The sequence below is a fragment of the Oncorhynchus mykiss genome, chromosome 13, assembly GCF_013265735.2.
Source record: "Oncorhynchus mykiss isolate Arlee chromosome 13, USDA_OmykA_1.1, whole genome shotgun sequence".
NCBI lineage: Eukaryota > Metazoa > Chordata > Actinopteri > Salmoniformes > Salmonidae > Oncorhynchus > Oncorhynchus mykiss.
This window is the reverse complement of record NC_048577.1, coordinates 26,432,009-26,458,504: the sequence shown is the minus strand read 5'-3', so window position 1 is coordinate 26,458,504 and position 26,496 is coordinate 26,432,009. Positions and strand designations below refer to the sequence as shown.

The window sequence follows — 26,496 nt, the reverse complement described above, 5'->3', positions numbered from 1 at the left end:
CCAGAATATTAAACATAAAAATATGTCTCCTAGGCCAATTCTCGGGGTGCTATGCAGCTCATGTCATGAACCCAATGACAAAAGCCTGGAGGATGTTTTGCGTGAGGCCCCAGAATGTTTTATAGGAGTTTTGGGTACGAGTGAGGGACATATGTCTTACATATACCAACCTGAGGAATCTACGGTTAAGATATTCACAGACAGCGGCCCCAATCCCCTTTATCGGGCAGAACCCGGGAGTTTTTCTCCAGCGCTAAGGATGAGAGAATGGCTTAAGATAAGACTCGTGCTGTGTCAAATTGAACAGGCCCTGAGCTCTTCAAGTTTACCCGGATATGCGTTGGAAGAACTGGTCTGCGGACGAAGTGATCCGATGGCCCTAAGAATCGCTTCAATGGCATATACCCCTGACTCCAAAGTGACAATTTTAGCATGTGAACAATTTGATAGTGCAAATGCGACAAAAACTGTCAGTTCATATGTATTTTCCAAAGCATGCAAGGATGTAAACTTTGTTATGCCTGTGTTCAGTTTTAAATGGCGCGATTATCATATTTTCAGAACACTGATGAATAAGCTGGACAGTCTTTTCCAGTCTTTTCCAAAATCGTGAACAATTACGGCGATGAGACAATCACAGGATTCACAAACCAGAAGGAGGATCATTCCCTGGAGTGAAAACGTACGGAGCTTTGAGGGAGCGGGCAAGCGTCTTTGCGATGGTGAATTGGAAACGGATAATGGTCAGGGCTAACCAGCCCCTTTATCTGTAAGAAATAGTTTTAAAAAACACGGTATCTCTTATTTTACCCAATGGCGAAGCAGATCTTGAACAATTTATTGCACTGCTTGAACGCCTTGTTCAGTCAAATTTAGCCGTCATAGCAGATCGGACCCTCGAGCTTGTAGTGCAAATAATACGGCAACCCCAGGGTGGTGGTGGTCAGAGAAGGAAGCTTGATATCCTAATGCAGTCAGAAATCATAAGCAATAAAAGGGCCTACCTCATAAACGTTCACAATCCAGGTAATAAGCTATGCTTTGCAATAGGCCTAGCGCATTTACTCAACCCTGGATGTACTGATCTGATGGCATTGCAAAAGGCTAGAGAGCTCCAAACGGCCGAGAGTCTCGGTAGCCTAGTGGCAGGGTAGCCTAGTGGTTAGAGCATTGGACTAGTAACTGAAAGGTTGCAAGTTCATATCCCCGAGCTGACAAGGTACAAACCCCTGGAGTTGTACAACTATTGCATCGGCATGCATGAAAACCTATCGTACACACTATCTGCCTACATTATCTATAGCAATCCCCTCGCCTGACAACTACCGACGCCATTTCAAGTCATACTCTAGTGGGTCCATTCAATGGTTGGAGTATTTGTCCCAGGATAAAGACATTTTTATTCAACATGCTTTGAATCGGGGGGAGAAGGCGTTTGGCTCTTACCATGTAGATGGGATACACCCAGATTGACGGGGTTGAGACCGTGTAGGAGTACAACGGTTGTTTCTTCCATGGTTGTAAATCTTGCTTTGTGCCCCAGGCCCTATGTGTCCTAACCCAAAATACTTTTGGGGAAATGTACCAAGACTTTCAAGACAAATTGGATTCTTTACAGGCTACTTACGGGCTAAAAGTGGAGGTTTTGTGGGAGCACGAATGGGCCGCCCTCAAAAAGTCTGATCCTCATGTTCAAGCCTTCCTTTCCAGCTTTCCAACACCAGAACCCCTGGAACCACGACAGGCCTTGTATGGAGGCCGCACCAATGCTTTGACCTTGCGGTATGTAGCGCAACCCGACGAGACAATAGGATATGTAGATTTTACATCCCTTTATCCTCATGTAATGAGTTCCTCATGCTATCCTATGGGGCATCCGGAAATTATTCATCGCGATTTTGACTTACCTCAAAACTATTTTGGTCTGATCAAAGCAACTGTCTACCCTCCTAGGGGTTTGTTTATACCTGTGTTGCCTTACAGGGGCCATCAAGGAAAACTTTTCTTTCCCCTTTGTCGCACCTGCAGTGAAAACAAACAGCAAACCCCATGTAATCACTCAGATCAAGAAAGAGCCCTGACAGGGGTTTGGGTCACAGTTGAATTCTCTAAGGCTTTAGAGATGGGGTATCGTGTGGCCAAAATCTTTGAAGTGTGGAACTTTTCCAGGAAATCAGACACTCTTTTTAAAGAGTACATCAAGACCTTCTTGAGATGCAAGCAAATGGCTTCAGGCTATCCTGCATCGGTCACAGATCAAGAGAGCAAAGACAGGTACATTCAAGACTATCATGACAGAGAAGGCATACTTCTTGACCCTGACAGAATAGAGGTCAACAAAACCAAACGAAATGTGTCGAAATTGTACTTAAATTCGCTTTGGGGCAAAATATCGTATAGATGTAATATGCTAACAACGTCAATTATTAAAGACCCCAAATAATTTGGGGAATTTGTTTTTCGGCCCAATACGAAATTTCAAATTTTTCATTCTTGAGTCAAGACATTGCCCTGGTGCAATGGCGACGTAACAAGAAGTGGGTTCTACCCCCGGGTAATGTAAATGTGTTTCTTGCAGCATTTACCACAGCCTATGGCCGACTTGAACCGTACACGCTCATGGAGCAGCTTCACAGGCGGGTTCTTTACCGCGACACAGACTCTGTGGTCTATGTAAGCAAACAGGGGGATTGGAGCCCCCCACTCAGCAACTATCTGGGTGGCTTAACGAGTGAACTCGAAGAGGGTGACCATATCACAGAATGGTCCTCCTGTGGTCCCAAAAGCTATGCTTTTAGGACTAAAAAGAATCACGTGGTGTTGAAAGCCAAAGGCGTGACTCAAAACCATGAAAATGCCCCGCGTGTAAACTTGGATTCAATCACACGCTTGGTCGAGGGGTTCATAAATGACAGGAAAAGTGACTTGGAGATTTTGAGCTCCTACAAAAAAATTGTTAGGGACAAAAAGGGCTTCCATCTAAGGAATGCCCCATTTACTAAAAGATTCAGTGTAGTCTATGACAAGAGACTGCTTTTGCCTGACGGGACCACATTGCCCTTTGGCTACTGACTTATGCTACAAGCCGCAGTGTGTCTTAAAGCTTAAGATATAATGACTGCTGTAGAAGGTTTTGACCCCCGGTTGCAACTACCATTTTTAGCCTTAATCGCAGGGCCGTCTAATAGTGGTAAAACTTGTTTTGTAAAAAGTATTTTAGAGAATTCTGATCATGTGTCATCTCAAAAGCCTGATAATGTTGTGTGGTGTTATTCTTGTTATCAACCTCTGTATGATGAATTGTTGAAGACAATAAAAATCTAGTTTGTTGAAGGAATACCTGAATCCCTGTCTGATGACGAACCTCTCCCTCCTCATAAAAACAATCTGCTGGTTTTGGACGATATGCTATTTGCAGGTAGCGAACATCCCAAAATTGCCCAAGCTTTTACCCAATATACTCATCATAGAAACCTATCCGTGCTTTACTTGGTGCAGAATGTGTTTCACCAAGGTGAACCAGGTGAAGCCGCACCATCAGTTTGAACAGCAATTACATGGTTTTGTTCAAAAATCCTAGAGACAAACTACAAATAAACACTCTAGCTCAGCAGATGTACCCGGGAAGGAAATCCTACTTTATGGAGAGCTATGAGGACGCTACCAAAGCACCATTTTCTTATTTAATCGTGGATTTAAAAGCAAATACTCCAGAACACCTGAGGCTACGAACAGGTCTGTTCCCGTGGGAGTGGCCGGCTGCGTACATTCCTAAAAAGTAACCGCTATGTCTCTGCGTTTAAAAAGAAACCTGCCCCTCTTGAGAAGCCTAGTTGGGGCTACAGCTAATGAACGGAAGGCCATCTTGGGTCACTGTTCTTCAGATCTCATATTATCCCTATGTGAGATTGCTTTGAATCTTCTCAAAGGACACATTCCATTCACCCTGACCCAATTGAAAAAATTAAAGAGACAAAAGACCGCGATCAAACTCTTTGCCAATAAAAGAGCCAGTCTTCAAAAGAAAAGACAAAGCATACAACAGTCTGGCGGTTTTATTCTACCTTTACTAAGTATAGCCGTGCCCTTCATCACCAGCCTTATCGCTGCCAGACGTGGGGGTTGAACACAGAGGGTGATGGCCAATAAAATGTATCAGGTGCCACAACAAGATTTGGATAGACTTAAAAAAAACAAGTGCAGGGTCCTGAAAATATCAGACAAACAGCGGAAAATGATGGCCACCATAGGTCAAGTCTCACAGTTTGCCGATGACCTCTGCTACTGGGCCAGCTCCGAATGTCCTCAACTTGCTGCAAAAAAAATCCAGAAGTCTATTGAAATGATCGAGACATGGTCTAACATGTGGCGAGTAAAATTGAACCCACAAAAGACCCAATGTGTCCTCTTCTCAAGAAGCACCAGCAAAAAAAACAGGAAACCCATAGATCTCAAACTCTACGGTGAAACAATAAAAGTAGAAAAAGAAGCAAAATTCCTTGGAGTCACCTTCCAGAAGAACATGCACTGGACAATCCATATAGCGAACATAGAGAGAGAGGGACGAAAAAGACTAAACCACCTAAAAACGATGTGCGGAAGAAAATATGGAGCCTCACCTCAGACAGTGCTGAAGGTCTATATCAGCTACATCCGATCCCTCTTTGAATACGCCCGACCAGCCTGGATAACAGCTTCATAACAGGTCCTTTATTTAGTCTGCGCTTGTGGACTGCCCTGTTCAATTCAAACCACAGGTTTTCAATGGAGTTCAAGTCCGGAAATAGTGTATTTATTTTTATTATAGTAAATTAGGATTTACCGAAGACCGAGATGGACATTGGAAATGTTGATTTTGTGCCCAATTAACCATTTCTTTATGGATGTTGATGTGTCCTGCTGGAAGATCCACTTATGGCCAAGTTTCAGCCTCCTAGCAGAGAGGTAACCAGGTTTTGGGCTAAAATATCCTGGTAGTGGGTAAAGTTTATTTATTTATTTTACACAGTCATTTTCACTAATCTTTATCAAGGGTATCAATAAGTAGGTGCTTATTTTGATATCTAATTATTTCTAAATCTGAACTAATCAAACAACACTTGTTGCTCTTTGCTCATATTATTATAACATTCATATTTAATGGAGAGGAAAAACATGTTTACCTAAACTGCTTTATAATATTATAATTAATTGAAGAAGAAAAAAAGTTAATATGATAATATATATATATAATATAATGAAGGATAAAAAAAAAGTTTAGTCAGACCACTTGAATGAGAGTATCTCTTGTCACATTGATTACAGCTATATGGCTTCTCTCCTGTGTGTGTTCTCTGGTGTGATATCAGGCTACTTGAATGAGTAAAACTCATCCCACATTGATCACAGCTGTAAGGCTTCTCTCCTGTGTGTTCTCGCTGGTGTTTTTTAAGATCTGATGAAGATTTGCAAAGTTTCCCACAGTCAGAGCAGCAGTGAGGTTCCTTTCCTGTGGGTCTCTGACGGCGTTTCTTGAGGTGTCCTGATGTGGAGAGACTCTTCTCTGCCTTGTCAGCTACATGATGTTGCCGAGGCTCCCCAGAGGATCCACGATAGTCCCGTCTCTCTCCTGTGTGAATGTCAAAGTCAGACAGTCAATATAGTGAATGTTTTAAAAAATACATATACACAAAATTTGACAAACGTCTTCTAAGTCTTGTTTTAGTTTGATTTTGGTCCACCAGCCACTGTAGCAAGCAGATGAGAGAAAATACCAGCCACTGTAGCAGGCAGATGAGAGAAAATACCAGCCACTGTAGCAGGCAGATGAGAGAAAATACATGCCACTGATTTTTTACCAGCCCAAATATTGTTTTGCCATGAATGATTACACAAAAAATCACAACAACAAGAAAACGAATGTGCAGCTTGGCAATGTTTGTAAAACAAGAAATGTAAGCATGAAGTAATGTGGTATATTGCTCAATGTAATGACATTTTTGTGACCCGAGTCTTTTAACCAATGTGTTAAAATAATACATTTAGATTGTTACGGATACAGGTATCCTGTGTGTGTGTGTGTATCCTATGTTCTTTTCTCTCCTTCTCCCCTCACAGGTGAAAATCATCACTCCCCAATCAGTCACCAATCAATCATCAATCAGAAGACACACCTCCTCCTGTTTCCTACCCAAACACAGTTCCTTTCCCTTGGTTTAAAAACCCTGTCAGTTGTTTGCTCTAGAGCTCAATCGCTCTGTAAATGCCATGTCTGTAGAGCTCTATGGTTCACGCTCTCCTACTATGTCGCTCTATCTTGCGCTCTTTTGTTTGAGCACCTCTGTATCACCTTGTCACCTGTTAGTATTGTTTTTGGTTATGGTGTTTGAGTGTTTGTTTAATGGTGGGGAAACAAGACAAGTCACCCATGGGCATACACTACCTGTAGGTAAACTTTGTTAACACTAGTTAGAACTGGGCGGACCACCCACTGTATTCTTGGTTAGTTAGTTAGCTGTTGTTGAAATAGGCTCGTCTACCTTAGGGGTGTTTTTGAATATTTATCATTTCTTTCCTTGGGTCCAGCTCAGCCCCTTTTCCTGCCCCCCCCCCCCCCCCATTACCGTGTGTTTTCTAATAAACCATGTTTGACGGTAATTTAGTTGTCTGTGGTTATTTTGTTCTCACTTTTACTTCTTCACTATTATAATTTGCATGAGTTATGTTACGGGTCTCGTTCCCATCTCCCCTAGACTGTCGGGCCAAAAGGGATTTGTAACATTGATACAATAGTAATGATGAACAGTTGTACAAGTGAACATCAAGAATCAACAAAGTGCCTCCATATCACTACACACCACACTGTCCTGCCAGATAAACTGCTGACGTATTATTATAGTTCAGAGCTCTACGTTGACATGTGTTCCTGAGATTATATACTGAACAAAAATATAAACACAACATGGAAAGTGTTAATCCCATGTTTCATGCGGGATCATCTGAAGAGAATTTCTGTCTGTAATAATGCCCTTTTGTGGGGAAAAACTCAGTCCGATTGGCTGGGCCTGCCAGCGCACCTGCCCAGTCTTGAAATCTGTGGATTGGGGCCTAAGTTATTTCAATTGACTTCTATGAACTGTAAATCAGTAAAATCTTTGAAATTGTTGCGTTTATATTTTTGTTCAGTATAGTTAGAAGCTGGACAATTCCACAGTAACCGAATTACACTCTGATATTTCACTTTAAAATGTATGCAAAATAAAAAACATTGGTGCTTTAAAACCACGTTTGTGTACAGGTCGCAGTCACAAATGAGAACTTGTTCTCAACTAGCCTACCTGGTTAAATAAAGGTGAAATAAAAAAAATAAAAACATCAGTTGTACAACTGCAGGGTTTGTGGCCCCATTATTAAATGAGTATTTACTGGTGTTAATCTGACCTGTCTCCTCCTCTCCTTCCTCTTTCACTCCAAAAACTGCATCCTCTTTCTCTGCCTCCTTTTCTTTTACTGTAACATCCTCCTCCTCTTTCACTCTGAACGAATCTTCCTTCTTTCACTGAAACGTCTTTCTCTTCTTTCACTAACAGCCTCACCCTCTACTTCTTCCTTTACAGTGACTTCCCCCTCTTTCACAACAATGTTCAGCCCCAGAGCTTCTTTCTCCGTCCAGCAGACCGCATCTTTAACAGGAGGAGAGTAGTTTAGGGTGCTCATGGTTGGGGATAATAGCTAACGTTAGCTAGCATTAGTGTGGTGCTAGGCTAATTTATCAAGCCAACTAAGTTAGCTGACTAACAACTTAAATATGAATTGAAAAGTAGATACGATATAATTATGTTGATTACACAGTGGCTATACACCGACACAGTCCAAAGAACGTCAATGTTTCGGGTGTTTTGCAGCTCATTCACCAAGCAAGCTACTGAGGTGTCTGACTTGTTGTTGAAGAAGCGTATGTGGATTCTTTGAATATATGAAAATATGATGAATTGTATGTGTGTGTATAATGATTACTAAACATTTGAAGTTATACTGGGAATATAATTAGATACAATTTAAACAACCAATATGTAGACGAACGTAGGTTTTGAGTTGGTATCTTTAATGGATAATTTGATAAAGATGAGGTTTAAGCATTATTAAACAGTCTACAAAGTCTGGGCAGTTGTCTCAAACTGGTGGGAGTGTGTCCACTTTAGGGTAAATTACCCTAACGACGTAACTATAAAGTGCTTCTTGGATTTTTATCCGTCCGGGTACAACATTTGAAATAAAACTGCCTTAAGTCCTGGGGGGGGGGGGGGGGGGGTCTTCCCAGGATGAGAGGAGTTGCTATATTTATTGAATAAACCTTTTTCCATAAAGTTAGAGTGAACCAAATTGGCTGACTAGCTGTTGATGTTGAAGGGTCCCGTCCACTAGATTATACATCACAGTGGCAGAATCACCTGAAAGCCATCTGCTGACTGGAGTTGGTATCGCAGTTGAGAAAATACTTTCAGACAAAAAGCGACTGCCCCTAAAACCCAACGACTCCCTTTGAAAACAGGCGATGTGCCATCAGAAACATTAAAAATGTACTACAAAGTGTAGCTAAATAGAATAACTTTGGTCATACTCACTCAGCACATGACGTCCAAGGAGGTCGAATTAATGGGCGATATCAGGTCTGTCGGTTGTGGCTGCTATTTCGCCCCAAAATAGTCATCCTAAATTGGGCTGTGTATAACCATGTAAATGTCTCTCAGACAAGGTGACTTTTATCAATATACACTCTAAAAAGTAAAGGTTCCTGGAGTATCCTGTAGGGGTTCTTCAAATTGAAACTGTGGGGTAACCCCTAAAAGTTAATTGAAGAACCTTTTGTGAGAACCCCTATAAGTTCTTTGAAGATCCCCTTATCATGGTTCCTCAAATAACCTTTTGGGGTTCATTTTTTTACTCCCTGTCCTCCCCCCCATCATAAAAACATATTATAATAATATTGACAATACTGACTTAAAAATTAATTGTTTATTTAGTGGCACCACAAATGTGAATTAATATTTACAAAACAACTTACCAACATTTCTGCAGACATGTCAGACCATATTAAATAATACATTTACTTTGTATAGTGATTTCCATGACATTTAAAAAAAATAATAATAATGACGTACAATAAAACATACATTAAAAATGAATCATAGGTAAACTAACAATATTGTAGACTTGATGCTAAATACAGATTTTTTCAGCTTTAGTGTGTATATCATACTCACTTAGTTGTGTTAGGAAGTTTGTCTTCATGACCGGCCCTGGTAACTTCACCCCAACTTCTCTTCTCCCCAGAACACAGTAACTTAACAACATAAGTGTTTTTCTGACATTTTGGGGAAATTTAAGGGAAAAAAAAAAATACAGCCGTAGCAGAGCCCCAAGTCCATGGGGACGTCCTCGAGGGCGTGGATGTTCTCCCCATCAAAGGCCAGCGGGATTTCACTCTTATGGTGAAATAGATTTCCGCCGATGTGCAGTAAAGGAGTGAAGAGCGGTGAAATCTGTGTCAACAAAAGTAAGAAAAGATTAATACACAAACAATTAACAAAGAACAGAACAAATGTTCAGCTGTAGTTATATATAAGCATGCACACTTATGTTTATGAAGAAACAGATGATTGGTGCATAGGCATACCTTTTCACGGACATAAAGTCCACTCGGGTCCTCATTGAAGAGGTTGGGCAAGAGCAGAATCGCTGCTGTGGTCTCCAGTCCTAGTAAAGTAAAGCAATGATCTTACTACACTTGCTAATTTTATTACAAAATACATTAGAGAAAGGGAAGGAATAAGAGCAAGTACCTCTTCTGTGTTGTCCTTCAGGGACTGTCAAAATAGCAGGATGATGTCCTCACCCCTGCCTCGCCTCTCTACCTCTGATAGTCCTTGAATTATCTTTTTGTCTATATCCATTCCATGGACTTGATTCATTTCTGAGAAGATCTGAAAAAGATAATTTGCACACATTTGTATGCCAATAGATTTCAGTTTGTATTGACCGCTAGGTTAAATGTACACTTCAAATGCAGCTGTCCTACAACAGATCTGTACCCTGTATCTTTTATACTTCCGGCGCCGACAGAGATGGCCGCCTCGCTTCGCGTTCCTAGGAAACTATGCAGTTTTTTGTTTTTTTACGTGTTATTTCTTACATTAGTACCCCAGGTCATCTTAGGTTTCATTACATACAGTCGAGAAGAACTACTGAATATAAGATCAGCGTCAACTCACCATCAGTACGACCAAGAATATGTTTTTCGCGACGCGGATCCTGTGTTCTGCCTTACAAACAGGACAACGGAGCGGATCCCATGCAGCGACCCAAAAAAACGACTCCCAAAAAGAGGGAAACGAGGCGGTCTTCTGGTCAGACTCCGGAGACGGGCACACCGTGCACCACTCCCTAGCATTCTTCTTGCCAATGTCCAGTCTCTTGACAACAAGGTTGATGAAATCGGAGCAAGGGTAGCATTCCAGAGGGACATCAGAGACTGTAACGTTCTTTGTTTCACGGAAACGTGGCTCACTGGAGAGACGCTATCCGAGGCGGTGCAGCCAACGGGTTTCTCCACGCATCGCGCAGACAGAAACAAACATCTTTCTGGTAAGAAGAGGGGCGGGGGCGTATGCCTTATGGCTAACGTGACATGGTGTGATGAAAGAAACATACAGGAACTCAAATCCTTCTGTTCACCTGATTTAGAATTCCTCACAATCAAATGTAGACCGCATTATCTACCAAGAGAATTCTCTTCGATTATAATCACAGCCGTATATATCCCCCCCCCAAGCAGACACATCGATTGCTCTGAATGAACTTTATTTGACTCTTTGCAAACTGGAAACCATTTATCCGGAGGCTGCATTCATTGTAGCTGGGGATTTTAACAAGGCTAATCTGAAAACAAGACTCCCTAAATTTTATCAGCATATCGATTGCGCAACCAGGGGTGGAAAGACCTTGGATCATTGTTACTCTAACTTCCACGACGCATATAAGGCCCTGCCCCGCCCCCCTTTCGGAAAAGCTGACCACGACTCCATTTTGTTGATCCCTGCCTACAGACAGAAACTAAAACAAGAGGCTCCCACGCTGAGGTCTGTCCAACGCTGGTCCGACCAAGCTGACTCCACACTCCAAGACTGCTTCCATCACGTGGACTGGGACATGTTTTGTATTGCGTCAGACAACAACATTGACGAATACGCTGATTCGGTGTGCGAGTTCAATAGAACGTGCGTTGAAGATGTCGTTCCCATAGCAACGATTAAAACATTCCCTAACCAGAAACCGTGGATTGATGGCAGCATTCGCGTGAAACTGAAAGCGCGAACCACTGCTTTTAATCAGGGCAAGGTGTCTGGTAAAATGACCGAATACAAACAGTGCAGCTATTCCCTCCGCAAGGCTATCAAACAAGCTAAGCGTCAGTACAGAGACAAAGTAGAATCTCAATTCAACGGCTCAGACACAAGAGGCATGTGGCAGGGTCTACAGTCAATCACGGACTACAGGAAGAAATCCAGCCCAGTCACAGACCAGGATGTCCTGCTCCCAGGCAGACTAAATAACTTTTTTGCCCGCTTTGAGGACAATACAGTGCCACTGACACGGCCTGCAACGAAAACATGCGGTCTCTCCTTCACTGCAGCCGAGGTGAGTAAGACATTTAAACGTGTTAACCCTCGCAAGGCTGCAGGCCCAGACGGCATCCCCAGCCGCGCCCTCAGAGTATGCGCAGACCAGCTGGCCGGTGTGTTTACGGACATATTCAATCAATCCCTATACCAGTCTGCAGTTCCCACATGCTTCAAGAGGGCCACCATTGTTCCTGTTCCCAAAAAAGCTAAGGTAACTGAGCTAAACGACTACCGCCCCGTAGCACTCACTTCCGTCATCATGAAGTGCTTTGAGAGACTAGTCAAGGACCATATCACCTCCACCCTACCTGACACCCTAGACCCACTCCAATTTGCTTACCGCCCAAATAGGTCCACAGACGATGCAATCTCAACCACACTGCACACTGCCCTAACCCATCTGGACAAGAGGAATACCTATGTGAGAATGCTGTTCATTGACTACAGCTCGGCATTCAACACCATAGTACCCTCCAAGCTCGTCATCAAGCTCGAGACCCTGGGTCTCGACCCCGCCCTGTGCAACTGGGTACTGGACTTCCTGACGGGCCGCCCCCAGGTGGTGAGGGTAGGCAACAACATCTCCTCCCCGCTGATCCTCAACACTGGGGCCCCACAAGGGTGCGTTCTGAGCCCTCTCCTGTACTCCCTGTTCACCCACGACTGCATGGCCACGCACGCCTCCAACTCAATCATTGCGGACGACACAACAGTGCGGACGACACAACAGTGGTAGGCTTGATTACCAACAACGACGAGACGGCCTACAGGGAGGAGGTGAGGGCCCTCGGAGTGTGGTGTCAGGAAAATAACCTCACACTCAACGTCAACAAAACTAAGGAGATGATTGTGGACTTCAGGAAACAGCAGAGGGAACACCCCCCTATCCACATCGATGGAACAGTAGTGGAGAGGGCAGCAAGTTTTAAGTTCCTCGGCATACACATCACAGACAAACTGAATTGGTCCACTCACACAGACAGCATTGTGAAGAAGGCGCAGCAGCGCCTCTTCAACCTCAGGAGGCTGAAGAAATTCGGCTTGTCACCAAAAGCACTCACAAACTTCTACAGATGCACAATCGAGAGCATCCTGGCGGGCTGTATCACCGCCTGGTACGGCAACTGCTCCGCCCTCAACCGTAAGGCTCTCCAGAGGGTAGTGAGGTCTGCACAACGCATCACCGGGGGCAAACTACCTGCCCCCCAGGACACCTACACCACCCGATGTCACAGGAAGGCCATAAAGATCATCAAGGACATCAACCACCCGAGCCACTGCCTGTTCACCCCGCTATCATCCAGAATGCGAGGTCAGTACAGGTGCATCAAAGCTGGGACCGAGAGACTGAAAAACAGCTTCTATCTCAAGGCCATCAGACTGTTAAACAGCCACCACTAACATTGAGTGGCTGCTGCCAACACACTGACACTGACTCAACTCCAGCCACTTTAATAATGGGAATTGATGGGAAATTATGTAAATATATCACTAGCCACTTTAAACAATGCTACCTTATATAATGTTACTTACCCTACATTATTCATCTCATATGCATACGTATATACTGTACTCTATACCATCGACTGTATCCTTATGTAATACATGTATCACTAGCCACTTTAACTATGCCACTTTGTTTACATACTCATCTCATATGTATATACTGTACTCGATACCATCTACTGTATCTTGCCTATGCTGCTCTGTACCATCACTCATTCATATATCCTTATGTACATATTCTTTATCCCCTTACACTGTGTACAAGACAGTAGTTTTGGAATTGTTAGTTAGATTACTTGTTGGTTATTACTGCATTGTCGGAACTAGAAGCACAAGCATTTCGCTACTCTCGCATTAACATCTGCTAACCATGTGTATGTGACAAATAAAATTTGATTTCTTCTTGATCCCAATTGAATGCAAAATAGAAGAACATATTGGAGAAAGCACTAGTCAATACAGTACTGCCATACAGTAACAGAAGTGCCATACAGGCCTGATATCACATTTCAATATATCTTTGTACACACATTGTTCAATTTATTAACAGGCTGACTTGAAAGATTATATGCAACATTTTTCTGTGTGGCAATACTGTGTTTGGATTCTGAAGGGCATTTATACAAAAGAGGATAGTCTAGACACTGTATTAATACCATTACGCATTTGAATCCCATCTACAGCTACCATCTAAGCTATTAATTTCCCTCCAATATGGGACGTAGATGTAACGTTTCCAAAATGGGATAGTATTGTCCATGTAACGTTTCCAAAATGGGATAGTATTGTCCATGTAACGTTTCCAAATTGGGATAGTATTGTCCATGTAACGTTTCCAAAACGGGATAGTATTGTACATGTAACGTTTCCAAAATGGGATAGTATTGTCCATGTAACGTTTCCAAAATGGGATAGTATTGTCCATGTAACGTTTCCAAAATGGGATAGTATTGTACATGTAACGTTTCCAAAACGGGAGAGTATTGTACATGTAACGTTTCCAAAATGGAATAGTATTGTCCATGTAACGTTTCCAAAATGGGATAGTATTGTCCATGTAACGTTATGCCCCCATGTGAGTTGATAGTATCGCATGCTGTAGCAGGCTATATAAAGAGGAAGACCTCCATTGACGATTCAGTTCGTTGTAACATCTCGTCTGGACAGGTCACCGTCGTTACTTAGTTAGCTAGCTAGTTAGTTAGTTCATTATCACAAAAGTGAGAACTGCTCTAGATTGGAAACTTACGTTAATGAGAGTGTAAAGCCATGTTGGCTTTATGGAAACGATATACATTATATGGGAAATAATATAGTTGGGGGAAATAATCCAAATCTAGTTGTGCCTAGTTAGGACATAACGTTATCTAGCTAGATAACGGTACTGTACTGTAGCTCATACAACTCCGACGGTCAAACCCGGCTTTCTAATATTTATGGTAATTAACTATAGTAACGTCATGGAAGATATTCACAGAAAACCATAATTGTCTTCGTTATTCATTATTAGTATGTTATATTATATTGTTATATATAAATTATTTCAAGACATATTCAGAGCCAAACATCAACCCAATTTAACCTTTTAACTTGTTGTCGCATCCAAAATTGTCACCATCGTTTTCAGTTGTAATTGTGAAGTTCCCGGAAGAAGTCCAGCAACAACGGAGGTTCCTCGATGAACCCACCTTCTAACAAGTTCTTTGAAGAACCTTTTGGGTCTGTTTTTCATTGACCAAGAACCCTACGGTTCTTAGGGGATCTGAGAACAACTCCAGTTGAACCCTTTACTTTTAGAGTTGACCTCGGCTCTATTTACTCTCAGATTCAAAACATGATGATTAGCATCAATGATCAAGTCAGCTGCTGCTGTTCCAATACAGTATGAGGTGAGACGGTGAACTGCTGTTGAACTGGGCAGTCAGTCATTCATTCTGTACTATGAGTCTGATCAATCATTGTTGGTATTGAAAAAGCCTACTGCACATTGTGGTCGAAATTCTAACCAATAAGGAGAGACTGACATTTCTTCAAACAATCAACCTTTATTTGATAAGAATTGCAATAATGTAGCTGGTCAGCCCTACACTCTGAGGTGGAAGGCCGAGAGCTCGATGACACAAGGAGTTCAGAAGCCTTATATAGTCAAACTATCTTGTGCATATAGAAAACACTTGATCTTGGTATGTGTACATGTGTGGAGAACGAGACACAGACTAACTGTGAATTGGTCGTCTGTAGCAACAGCTAGTTATTCTAGTCTTCTAGTGAGGTGTCAAAACAACAGGAAATCACTCTAGACACAGTTCCTCTGAAGTAGATCAACGGTTCCCCGAATTGGGGAAAGCAAGCGCCTCGGCCTCTCTGCCCAGAGGGTTTGTCTAGAGCTAGTCTGGAGATAAATCAGACCCAGCCTGAACTGTGTGATGTAGTAGAGTTGTAGTCTCCAACAGGCCAATATTCTACATAGTTTAGCGCATAAAACGTAATTAACTACACTGACCACAATCCATTGCGTGCCTACTTGACTTGTCTGTGTTTCTTTTACACCTGCTATGAAAAAGAGACAGAAGAATACACAATGGTCAATGCAATCAGGGATCCTTGGGTCATCCCTACCCTAACCTTAATCATTTTAAATGTCAACTAAAATGGGCTGGGGACGTCCCAAGGATGTGTCTCTACCTGAAAATACACAATCTAAGTGATTGATAGTTGGTATTCAGCAGTCATAAAGCCTTATTTACTTTAATGAACAACTAAATTTTATCAGACAGCATAGACAGCAGCTCTCCACTTTATTGACTGACTGATCCATTCATCCTTCCATCCCTCCTCAGCCTTCCTCTCCTCTGAAGACCCAGTGAGGATGGAGCTCAGTTAGAGAGCTGTTGAGGGACTGGTTAGGAAGAACACTTCTACAGCCAGAGAGGTGAGATGTCACACGTGGTTTAGATGGTAAATATTTATGTCCCCTTAGCGGTTCATCACGTAAGCAAAAGGGAAAATGTTCCATCATCTATGTTTATTTACATTCGTGCAAATTGTCCACTGATATTGGTGTAATTTCTCACCCCTATTGGCTGCATGAAAGTTAATTTCCCCTCAGGCACACATTTATTTGATATTATGAAGGTAATTTGTGTAGAATGTACTTTTCCCCACATCTCTTTACATTGCTTATTTATATTCAGTGGCCAGACTCAAATTCCGAACACAATGCCCATCCTGGTAGATCTGAACCTAATGCAGCTTGGGGTGATCAGTTGACAGAAGTCACATTTAGGTGCCAGGTGTAACTGAGGCCATAGATGCTCCATATCCATTACTTTGAATGTTATATATAACATGACTAAATATGTTTCTTTCTGTGTTGCAGGGACAGTCAAGAAATGGAACAGCAAGGCGACAGAACATGACATAAGCAGAGCTGTGGGAGTCCACCTCAAGCCCCTGGTAGAGCCGGGGGTGGTGTTTACCACTCCACCACGCCTTCAGCAGGGTTGAAAAGTGATACTGTTTTTCTAAGAGGGACCTTAGAAAGTTATTTTTGATACTGTCTCAAAACTAACTAAAAAGCAGCATTCCCCAAGTGAGGATGGCTTTCACTTCAGCAGTAAAAATTCATGAACTTCTTTGAGGAAAAGCTCATGATCATTAGAAAGCAAATTACGGACTCCTCTTTAAATCTGCATATTCCTCCAAAACTCAGCTGTCCTGTGTCTGCACAACTCTGCCAGGACTTAGGATCAAGAGAGACAATTAAGTGTTTTAGTACTATATCTCTTGACACTGATGAAAATAATCATGGCCTCTAAACCTTCAAGCTACATACTGGACCCTATTCCAACTAAACTGAAAGAGCTGCTTCCTGTGCTTGGCCCTCCTATGTTGAACATAATAAACAGCTCTCTATCCACCGGATGTGTACCAAACTCACTAAAAGTGCCAGTAATAAAGCCAAACCTTGACCCAGAAAATATAAAAAACTATCGGCCTATATCGAATCTTCCATTCCTCTCAAACATTTTAGAAAAAGCTGCTGCGCAGCAACTCACTGCCTTCCTGAAGACAAACAATGTATATGAAATGCTTCAGTCTGGTTTTAGACCCCATCATAGCACTGAGACTGCACTTGTGAAGGTGGTAAATTACCTTTTAATGGTGTCAGACCGAGGCTCTGCATCTGTCCTCGTGCTCCTAGACCTTAGTGTTGCTTTTGATACCATCGATCACCACATTCTTTTGGAGAGATTGGAAACCCAAATTGGTCTATACGGACAAGTTCTGGCCTGGTTTAGATCTTATCTGTTGGAAAGATATCAGTTTGTCTCTGAATGGTTTGTCCTCTGCCAAATCAACTGTACATTTCGGAGTTCCTCAAGGTTCCATTTTAGGACCACTACTGTTTTCACTCTATATGTTACCTCTTGGGGATGTCATTCGAAAACAAAATGTTAACTTTCACTGCTATGCAGATGATGGATGATGTGGATGACACACAGCTGTACATTTCAATGAAACAAGGTGAAGCCCCAAAATTGCCCTCACCAGAAGCCTGTGTTTCAGACATAAGTAAGTGGATGGCTGAAAACGTTCTACTTTTAAACTCGGACAAAACAGAGATGCTCGTTCTAGGTCCCAAGAAACAAAGAGATCTTCTGTTGAATCTGACAATTAATCTTGATGGTTGTAAAGTCATCTTAAATAAAACTGTGAAGGATCTCGGCATTACTCTGGACCCTGATCTCTCTTTTGACGAACATATCAAGACTGTTTCAAGGACAGCTTTTTTCCATCTATGTAACATTTCAAAAATCTGAAACTTTCTGTCCAAAAATGATGCAGAAAAATGTATCCATGCTTTTGTTACTTCTAGGTTAGACTACTGCAACATGCTCTACTTTCCGGCTGCCCGGATAAAGCACTAAATAAACTTCAGTTAGTGCTAAACACGCCTGCTAGAATCCTGACTAGAACCAAATATTTGATGATATTACTCCAGTGCTAGCCTCCCTACACTGGCTTCCTGTTAAGGCAAGGGCTGATTTCAAGGTTTTACTGCTAACCTACAAAGCATTACATGGGCTTGCTCCTACCTATCTTTCCGATTTGGTCCTGCCATACATACCTACGGTCACAAGACGCAGGCCTCCTAATTGTCCCTAGAATTTCTAAGCAAACAGCTGGAGGCAGGGCTTTCTCCTATAGAGCTTCATTTTTATGGAATGGTCTGCCTACCCATGTGAGAGACACAGACTCGGTTTCAACCTTTAAGTGTTTACTGAAGACATTTCTTCAGTGGGTCATATGATTGAGTGTAGTCTGGCCCATGAGTGTGAAGGTGAACAGAAAGGCTCTGGAGCAACGAACCGCCATTGCTGTCTCTGCCTGGCCGGTTCCCCTCTCTCCACTGGGATTCTCTGCATCTAACCCTATTACAGGAGCTAAGTCACTGGCTCTATCATGCCGTCCCTAGGGGGGTGCGTCACTTGAGTGGATTGACTCACTGACGTGATCTTCCTGTCTGGGTTGGCGCCCTCCCTTGGGTTGTACCATGGCGGAAATCTTTGTGGGCTATACTCGGCCTCGTCTCAGGATGGTAAGTTGGTTGTTGAAGATATCCCTCTAGTGGTGTGGGGGCTGTGCTTTGGCAAAGTGGGTGGGGTTATATCCTTCCTGTTTGGCCCTGTCCGGGGGTATCATCGGATGCCCCGCCACAGTGTCTCCTGACCCCTCCTGTCTCAGCCTCAAGTATTTATGCTGCAGTAGTTTATGTCGGGGGGCTAGGGTCAGTTTTTTATATCTGAAGTACTTCTCCTGTCTTATCCGGTGTCCTGTGTGAATGTCAGTATGCTCTCTCTAATTCTCTCTTTCTTTCTCTCTCTCGGAGGACCTGAGCCCAAGGACCATGCCTCAGGACTACCTGGCATGATGACCCCTTGCTGTCCCCAGTCCACCTGGCCGTGCTGCTGCTCCAGTTGACTGTTCTGCCTGCGGCTATGGAACCGTGACCTGTTCACCGGACGTGCTACCTGTCCCAGACCTGCTGTTTTCAACTTTCTAGAGACAGCAGGAGCGGTAGAGATACTCTTAATGATCGGCTATGAAAAGCCAACTGACATTTACTCCTGAGGTGCTGCACCCTCGACAACAACTACTGTGATTATTATTATTTTACCATGCTGGTCATTTATGAACATTTGAACATCTTGGCCATGTTCTGTTATAATCTCCACCCGGCACAGCCAGAAGAGGACTGGCCACCCCTCATAGCCTGGTTCCTCTCTAGGTTTTGGCCTTTCTAGGGAGTTTTTCCTAGCCACCGTGCTTCTACACCTGCATTGCTTGCTGTTTGGGGTTTTAGGCTGGGTTTCTGTACAGCACTTTGAGATATCAGCTGATGTACAAAGGGCTACAAGATATCACAAAAGTGAGTACACCCTTCACATTTTTGTAAATATTTGAGTATATCTTTTCATGTGACAACACTGAAGAAATGACACTTGCTACAATGTAAAGTAGTGAGTGTACAGCTTGTATAACAGTGTACATTTGCTGTCCCCTCAAAATAACTCAACACATAGCCATTAATGTCTAAACCGCTGGCAACAAAAGTGAGTACACCCCTAAGTGAAAATGTCCAAATTGGGTCCAATTAGCCATTTTCCCTCCCCGGTGTCATGTGACTCGTTAGTGTTACAAGGTCTCAGGTGTGAATGGGGAGCAGGTGTGTTAAATTTGGTGTCATCGCTCTCACATTCCTTCATACTGACTGGTCACTGGAAGTTCAACATGGCACCTTATGGCAAAGGACTCTGAGGATCCGAAAAAAAATAATTGTTGCTTTACATAAAGATGGCCTGGGCTATAAGAAGATTGCCAAGACCCTGAAACTGAGCTGCAGCACGGTGGCCAAGACCATACAGCGGTTTAACTGGACAGGTTCCACTCAGAATAGGCCTCGCCATGGTCGACCAAAGAAGTTGAGTGCACGTGCTCAGCGTCATATCCAGAGGTTGTCTTTGGGAAATAGACGTATGAGTGCTGCCAGCATTGCTGCAGAGGTTGAAGGGGTGGGGGGTCAGCCTGTCAGTGCTCAGACCATACGCCGTACACTGCATCAAATTGGTCTGCATGGCTGTCGTCCCAGAAGGAAGCCTCTTCTAAAGATGATGCACAAGAAAGCCCGCAAACAGTTTGCTGAAGACAAGCAGACTAAGGACATGGATTACTGGAACCATGTCCTGTGGTCTGACGAGACCAAGATAAACTTATTTGGTTCAGCTGGTGTCAAGCGTGTGTGGCGGCAACCAGGTGAGGAGTACAAAGACAAGTGTGTCATGGTCTGGGGCTGCATGAAGGCTGCCGGCACTGGGGAGTTACAGTTCATTGAGGGAACCATGAATGCCAAAATGTACTGTGACATACTGAAGCAGAGCATGATCCCCTCCCTTCGGAGACTGGGCCGCAGGGCAGTATTCCAACATGATAACCACCCCAAATACACCTCCGAGACGACAACTGCCTTGCTAAAGAAGCTGAGGGTAAAGGTGATGGACTGGCCAAGCATGTCTCCAGACCTAACCCCTATTAAGCATCTGTGGGGCATCCTCAAACGGAAGGTGGAGGAGTGCAAGGTCTCTAACATCCACCAGTGGAAGAGGACTCCAGTGGCAATCTGTGAAACTCTGGTGAACTCTATGCCCAAGAGGGTTAAGGCAGTGCTGGAAAATGATGGTGGCCACACAAAAAATATATATATATATATATATATATATATATATATATGATATATAATTTGGACATTTTCACTTAGGGGTGTACTCACTTTTGTTGCCAGCGGTTTAGACATTAACGGCTGTGTGTTGAGTTATTTTGAGGGGACAGCAAATTTATACTGTCATACAAGCTGTACACTCACTACTTTACATTGTAGCAAAGTGTCATTTCTTCAGTGTTGTCACATGAAAAGATATACTCAAATATTTACAGAAATGTGAGGGGTGTACTCACTTTTGTGATATACTGTATATAAATAAATTTGAACATGATATTAAATTCACGCCTCCCTGGAAGCCCCGCCTTCCACAGGTGATGAGCGTGAGGCTCGGGTTTCTTACTTAAATGTAATACCACTCTTCACCGACCCAGGAAGGAACTCTTATAACTCCCTTCAGGGGATCTGACCTGACCTCAACCCCTCCTTCGCCTAATCCACAGATGTCCATCCGCTTCCCCTATAGCAATCCTGTGATCTCCTCCCGTCCACCCAGCACATTCCACAGCCACTCTGTCTTTCTACAGATCTCACTCCTTTATATACTCTGTATCTGATCTATCATGTCTTTAATATCTCAATGTTCAAAGTTTAGCCCGATTCCAACAATAGTCATAAAGTTACACTCCCTTTCAGTCTGTCAACTTCGGTAAAACATACTATGGGAAAATACAATCATTCCCCATGCCGACCTAAACGAATACTAAATGAAACGGCCCCTGGCAGACCACCCAGACCTGACCCGGCAAGATGCGTCAGTTTTGTCAATCTATTTATTGTATTTTGTTTGAAACACTCCTGTCAATGTTGAGTAAGGACGCCCACCTGATTATGCATATAGTAGTAGGACTGGTCTACCTGGCCTGAGTGCAAATGTAGGCCTATAAATGTGCCTATTTGGGGATGTCTGATAGTATTTTTGATTGTCTTAACGCACCACCACTAATGCGTTCTGGAGCTTCTCAAAGTAATGCTTTATTCACCTCAAACAGCAAAAAAACAAAGTCTAATCAGAATCAATTGCAAATGAGAATAGTTCCTCAAAGTATTTGAAAAATATTTCCAGCTCTCGCCCTTTCGATAACCACTCGGCACGAAAGAGAAAAACGTAATGCGCTGATCCAGTGGAAATGTTAAAATACCTGATTACTTCTTATCCCTTTCACAAATTGCCTACAGCTGTGTCGGTTGAGAACTCACTGGCGCGGGAAACTGAGAGCAAGCTTCTGGGCCATCTTGAGTTTTGGGCAAACCCAGTTGATAGTTGATACAATGTTTTCAAGTTTGTTGTAGACAGGCCATGTGCAGCCAATGTGATTTATTTTTTCAGGATATTTTCTACCTGCAGGCTGCAATGTTAATTTTTGAGCTTCATGTAGGTTATAAAATAAAAAAAACTTAGCAATGGCAATAAAAAAATATTTATAATTTCATTTAAATAGAATGTAGAGTAACCACAGAGAATGATGTTGAGATAAAGACTAATAATTATTATTACTATTATAAATGAAAGGAAACTGTTCCAATAAAATGTGGATATGAAAATCATAACTGGCACCAGATCAGTAGAAATGGTCAGATAAATTGACACACCAAAGGGAAAAGGTTGCTGACTGCTGGTGTAGCCTATTACCAGAAACTATAGGAGCATAACGACTGCTGGTGTAGTCTATTATCAGAAACTATAGGAGCATAACGACTGCTGGTGTAGTCTATTACCAGAAACTATAGGAGCATAACGACTGCTGGTGTAGTCTATTACCAGAAACTATAGGAGCATAACGACTGCTGGTGTAGTCTATTACCAGAAACTATAGGAGCATAACGACTGCTGGTGTAGTCTATTACCAGAAACTATAGGAGCATAACGACTGCTGGTGTAGTCTATTACCAGAAACTATAGGAGCATAACGACTGCTGGTGTAGCCTATTACCAGAAACTATAGGAGCATAATGACTGCTGGTGTAGTTTATTACCAGAAACTATAGGAGCATAACGACTGCTGGTGTAGCCTATTACCAGAAACTATAGGAGCATAACGACTGCTGGTGTAGTCTATTACCAGAAACTATAGGAGCATAACGACTGCTGGTGTAGCCTATTACCAGAAACTATAGGAGCATAACGACTGCTGGTGTAGTCTATTACCAGAAACTATAGGAGCATAACGACTGCTGGTGTAGTCTATTACCAGAAACTATAGGAGCATAACGACTGCTGGTGTAGCCTTTTACCAGAAACTATAGGAGCATAACGACTGCTGGTGTAGTCTATTACCAGAAACTATAGGAGCATAACAACTGCTGGGGTAGCCTATTACCAGAAACTATAGGAGCATAACGACTGCTGGTGTAGCCTTTTACCAGAAACTATAGGAGCATAACATCATAATTTACAAAGGCCAGCAGCAGCTGATAAACAATGGCATAAGGGATCTGTAGAATGTATATAGGTTCGGAGCTTTTGTGAAATAGCATAGTTACAAATAGAAATCAAACTGGATGGACATCAGAAATAGAGGAAGGACTAAGAACAAACAAGAGAGAACTATTGTAAAGTAGATTGTGTCTGTAGATTGTGTATAAGATGTATGGATTGAAGGTAGAAGCAGAAGTGTTGATTAGTTTACTCCAATTGGGGGATCGGCGGAAGGGTTTGCAGGGAATTATAATAAAGGTATATTCTTTAAAAAAGTATGTATGTCTATACAGGTATGTGTATATATATGTGTATATATATATGCATGCGTGTATGGATATATATATTTACCCAAAAAATATGGGGGATTGGAAATGATGCAGACAATTACATTGGAAGCAATATTCTTTCCGCAATATTAAGCTGATCCACCCTCCAGAAAAAAAGAAAAAAAAAGAAAAAAAAAGGCCAGCAACAGCGGGAGGAGTAGGCTAAGGAAGAGGTTTTTCTGATGGTTAGGCTCTCTTGTTTCAGAGGGGTGTCATCAATAGCCCATAATGACAACAGATAATAAACAGAAATACCTTATTTACATAAGTATTTAGACCCTTTGCTATGAGACTTGAAATTGCTTTCAGGTGCATCTTGTTTCATTAATCATCCTTGAGATGTATCTACAACTTGTTCAGAGTCCACCTGTGGTAAATTCAGTTGATTGGATATGATTTGGAAGGCACACTCCTGTCAATATAACGTCCAACATTTGACAGTGCATGTCAAGAGAAAAAAAACAAGAAATGAGGTCGAAGAAATTGTCCGTAGAGCTCCACGACAGGATTATGCCGAGGCACAGATCTGGGGAAGGGTACCAAAAATTCTGCAGCATTGAAGGTCCCCAAGAACACAGTGACCTTCATCATTTTTAAATGGAATACGCTTCCTAGAGCTGGTCACCCGGCCAAACTGAGGGATTGGAGGAGAAGGGCCTTGGTCAGGGAGGTGACCAAAAACCTGATGGTCACTCTGACAGAGCTCCAGAGTTCCTCTGTGGAGATGGGAAAACTTTTCAGAAGGATAACCATCTCTGCAGCACTCCAACAATCAGGCCTTTATGGTAGAGTGGCCAGACGGAAGCCACTCTTCAGAAAAAGACACATGACAGCCTGCTTGGAGTTTGCCAAAAGGAACCCAAAGGATGGATGGAATGGAAAAGGTTGCAGACTGCTGGTGTAGTCTATTACCAGAAACATTAGGAGCATAACATCAGAATTTACAAAGGCCCGCAGCAGCGGGAGGAGGAAGAGTTTTTTTTCCCTGGTGGTTAGGCTATCTTGATCTCTGGCTCCCGAGTCATTTGTGTCTCTTAATTATTTAATCAAACAGCGTGCTTAAAGCATCAGACCAGTTCAGTACATATAGTTGATTTAATTAAAACACATGGGGTGTGTCTATTTATGGAAAAATACACGCTATAACATTTCTACCAATCGGTTGGTAGAAAGAAAAGATGATTCTTGGTTGACCCATGATGGTTTTTAGTTGGGGCCCTAGTGCATTCATTAAGTTCAGACCGCTTCCCTTTTTATACATTTTGTTACGTTACTTATTCTAAATTAGATTTTTTTATAAGAATTAAATGAAAATGTTTTAGAAATGCTTGAGACTAAATTAAATCAATTAATCATGTTGAGGATATACAGTGTTTGTTTACATTTACTGAAAAACATTGGAGTAAAAAAAGCTTATATTTTGGGTTCTGATGGGGTACGACAGTTGACCTAAGCTCATGAAGCATTTAAGTGATTTCTTCAAGAATCAATGGGTACATATCATTAATGTATAAGTTCCTAAATGGATGTACCAACTGCTGATTGCCCCTTTAAGACTACATCTTGGGCTAATCTAATAGGAGATATTGAGGACTACAGTATTACAAGCATTGTCAGTGGATGCATTTGATCAATTGTTAACGTTTTGTTGATGGTCCACTCTTGATGTTCTACATGTTACAGTGTAGCTTCAGCCATTCCTACAGAACAACATTAAAGTGTAGAACCCCTTTACTGCATATTGGTTCAACGACTACAGAGACGGTACTTACTGGTGTTAAACAGATCTCCAACCTCCTCTTCTTCCTCCAATGTGACAGTGATCTCCCCCTCCTCCTCTTTCACACCAAAAACTGCATCCTCCTCTCCTTTTATTGTAACATCCTCCTCTTTAACTCTGAAAGCGTTTTCCTCTTCTTTCACTGAAACGTATTTCTCTTCTTTCACTGTAACAGCCTCACCCTCTACTTGTTTTACTGTAACATACTCCTCCTCTTTCACAACAATGTTCTGCCACAGACACTTTCTCCGTCCAGCAGACCTCCTCTTCTTTAACAGGAGGGGAGAGGTTTAGTGAACTCATGGTCGGGGATGTTAGCTAGCTATCATTAGCGACTAGGCTAGTGCTAACTAAACCAGACAGATACTATAGCTGACTATCACAAAATAACGTAATATTAAATAGGTTAACAAGTAGATACGACAGAAGTGTGTCTAAAACACAGTTGTTAATATACACCGAAAGCGTATAAATAGCTTGAATCTTTCGGCTATGTTGGCTAGCAAGCTACCAAGATGGTTGACGAGCTGTTTCTGAAGAACCGTCCACTAGATTATACGTCACGCTGGAAGCGTCGCCTGAAAGACTCACATCGCCGTCTGCTGACTGGATGGGAAACGCAGTTGAGGATCATATTTTATTTTCAGACAAAGATTATTTTAAAACGAAACGAAACGAACCAGCCCAAAACCAAACCAATCAGGTGGTTATTCGATGCAATGAAGCTTCAGACGTCATTGATGACGTGCTGCTGATAAAATGATACAGGCATCACACTGCTTTGAAGTATACAGCTTCGCGATTTGGACGCATGCCTCGTATATCCGGAATCAAACGTCCCTACGTGACATCCCTACACTTTAGCTTGTTGTCTGAAAATTAAATATACATTTTACTCAACTGCGTTACCCACTCCAGGCAACAGAGGGCGGACTGGGAATTTAAGGCAATGCTGCTACTGTGACGTATAATCTAGTGGACGGAACGCTTCTTTCAACAGCAACAACAGTTAGTCAGACACC

The 26,496-nt window shown here is 42.4% G+C and overlaps 1 non-coding gene across 2 annotated transcripts; it reads right to left on the bottom strand.

Moving 5' to 3' along the window:
* Positions 1-8,975: 8,975 nt before the first annotated feature.
* Positions 8,976-26,192, bottom strand: LOC110485120. 2 transcript variants are annotated; one of them, XR_005035719.1, is made up of 5 exons: positions 26,066-26,192; positions 25,467-25,735; positions 9,822-9,962; positions 9,656-9,735; positions 8,976-9,521 (listed from the first exon to the last, which is right to left on the bottom strand). It is a non-coding gene; the product is annotated as an uncharacterized LOC110485120 (transcript). The 2 variants fall into 2 exon arrangements; XR_005035718.1 differs by having other exon boundaries at positions 25,986-26,127.
* Between the last annotated feature and the right edge of the window lie 304 nt (positions 26,193-26,496).